Consider the following 2500-nt stretch of genomic DNA (forward strand, 5'->3'; position numbering starts at 1 on the left):
CTAGGTGGCTGCCAGGAGGTTGTTCTAGGTTGTTGCTATGTGGTTGCCTGGGGGTTGCTAAGACGGTCTGCGTGGTTGTCAGGAGGTTGTTTGTTCTAGGGGGTTGCTATGCAGTTGCCAGGGGGTTGCTAATGCGTTCTGGGTGATTGCTAGGTTGTTCCGCATAGTTGCTAAGCATTCAGAGGTATCTCGGGTCCTCCTTCAGTGTGCGCCTGTGGGAGTTCTCAGCAGGTGAAAGGCTGCATCTGATCACTCAGTAAAGTCCTCAACAGCACTCACACAAACGCTGCAGGACGATGCACACGCTGCACCAAGACGAACATACGAATATAAAAACACTCTGAGTCTCATGATCTTTTATTCCATTCCGTACATATGTAACCTCATACACCACTTAATCAGAAGCTCATCTGCTTCACTTTCACGCCACAAAAAAACAAAACCAAAGTCTGTTCCTCATGACCTACAGGTACGAAGCAATACTTTTGGTCAATGACTCGTTTTAAGCGAGCAGTACCAGAGAACCGCTGCTAAAATAATCCATCTATGTCCAATCTGTCAGCGTGGTCACATGTATCTGTTTTTGATGTACTCGCGGTACATGAGCACGTCCTCCTGACACAGAGTCCTGACCCAACCTCGACCCGTCTGGACGTGACACTGGAACACCTCCCGGCTCTGGCTGTCCACCTCCGGAGCCGAAACCTCGTAGATGCTGTCCGACGGGAACAGAGACACCGGAGCGCTGCCGGAGAAAACATTAAAACAATGAAAGAGATTAAAACACGGAAATTACAAAAACGTTGTGATATTAAACCATTTAATTGCACGAAACCACATTAAAACATGCAATAATTTTAAATGATTGCATTCTAATAATAACAAAAAATAACATACAAAAATATATATTTTTTAAATATGCAAAAAAAACCTTATTAACTTAGATTAAAATCTAAAATGATTTAACGCCAATAACTGAATATTAAATACAGCTTTTTACATTTTTTAAGAGATATGCACGGAATTAGATTAAAAACAAAAAACAGTTATTAAATAACAAATGAGGCCGTTTTGATTTTGCTCTGACAATCTTCTAAATCGGAGACTTAAAGTATGTGTTGTTATTATATTATTCTGTGCTCGCACGGGGCAAGCCATGGAAATGAATGGGTGTCACGGAGCATTACCCATCCTGCGTGCGTGTGTGTGTGTGTGTGTGTGTGTGTGTGTGTGTGTGTGTGTGTGTGTGTGTGTGTGTGTGTGTGTTGAGAGATAGTGTACTGCAAACACATCCAAGCGCTGCGTCTGTCACACGAACGGATGATAAGCTACTAAAGACATTACTATCTGTCTTTACATTTATTTTGATAGCTGAACTCGTGATTATGGGAAGCGGCGCTACATTTTCGCAGAGCGCTTGTGGCGTTCGGCCAATGAGAACGCACGGGGGCAGCTGGCCAATCAGAGCAGACTGCGCTTGTCGGGAAGAAGGGGCTTTGTAGAAAAAAATGCTGCGTTTGAGAGAGTCGAGGCATGGAGGAGCTACAGTAATATACACTACTTGAAAAATAGTGCGTTTCGTGAGCATGCCAACATATTCCGTGGCACAAATACACAAAATAATGACCTTTAAAATAGCTAATTATTATTAACGTAACACTCTCAAAATAGATAAATAGTGCTGTCTATGCTTTGACATGCTCATTTCTGTACGAGACGGTGTCAGAAAGAGACGAACTGATGAATAAAGTCATGGTTTTTTGTTGTCTTTGCGCACGAATGTCTTTCAGCCTCGCACGAATACGTTCGGAGCACCGACGTCTCTGCCGTGTTTCCGAGCGTGTAAGGATCCGTGATGAGGGTTAGGGAGCTCTCGGGAGTCTTCACAAATATCTTGAACTTATTCTCTCGCGAAACGCAAGAGCAGCGACAATAAAACTTAAATGGATGCAAACGAAACGGTGAGCCCTGACTCACGCTCTTTCTGTTCTCGAGACAGCTTATACATCACATATTCAGATAAAGGCACACGAGTCACGCTCAGCGTTCGACGTTTCTACTGCCGTCCGGCTGTCGGAATTAATTCTTGCCTAACCACGGGCCGCTGGTAAGATCGATTCGGGTCTCGAATCCCACAACTGACTGCGATGGCGAGCGGAGGACGCATGAACTCTTCTGACAGCGGACGGACAGATGGGACGGGAACCGGCTCCTGCGTGACGAGGAATCAATAAAAGCATGTCTCAGAGATGCTTTCTGAGATTATTGTTCATAATTAACAATCGTAACCATGTAGATTAAAAATACAACTCGATTTAAGTGATTAGCGCTCTTTATAAGGATGCTTTTTTTATATATAATGGTGCAACAGTGAATTTATTCACAAAAAAATATCATGTGTGGCATATTTATGTGTGTGTGTGTGTGTGTTAAACGGCGAATGTTCTCGTTCTATCCGTTTTGATTTCATCCGTCCGTCTGATTCAGTTTCCTTCATCTT

At 43.4% G+C, this 2500-nt stretch overlaps 1 pseudogene; it reads right to left on the reverse strand.

Moving 5' to 3' along the window:
* Positions 1-341: 341 nt before the first annotated feature.
* The window catches only part of LOC122325312, a 68059-nt pseudogene continuing 65900 nt past the window's right edge, over positions 342-2500 (reverse strand).

The sequence above is a fragment of the Puntigrus tetrazona genome, chromosome 20, assembly GCF_018831695.1.
Source record: "Puntigrus tetrazona isolate hp1 chromosome 20, ASM1883169v1, whole genome shotgun sequence".
In the NCBI taxonomy this organism is placed as follows: domain Eukaryota; kingdom Metazoa; phylum Chordata; class Actinopteri; order Cypriniformes; family Cyprinidae; genus Puntigrus; species Puntigrus tetrazona.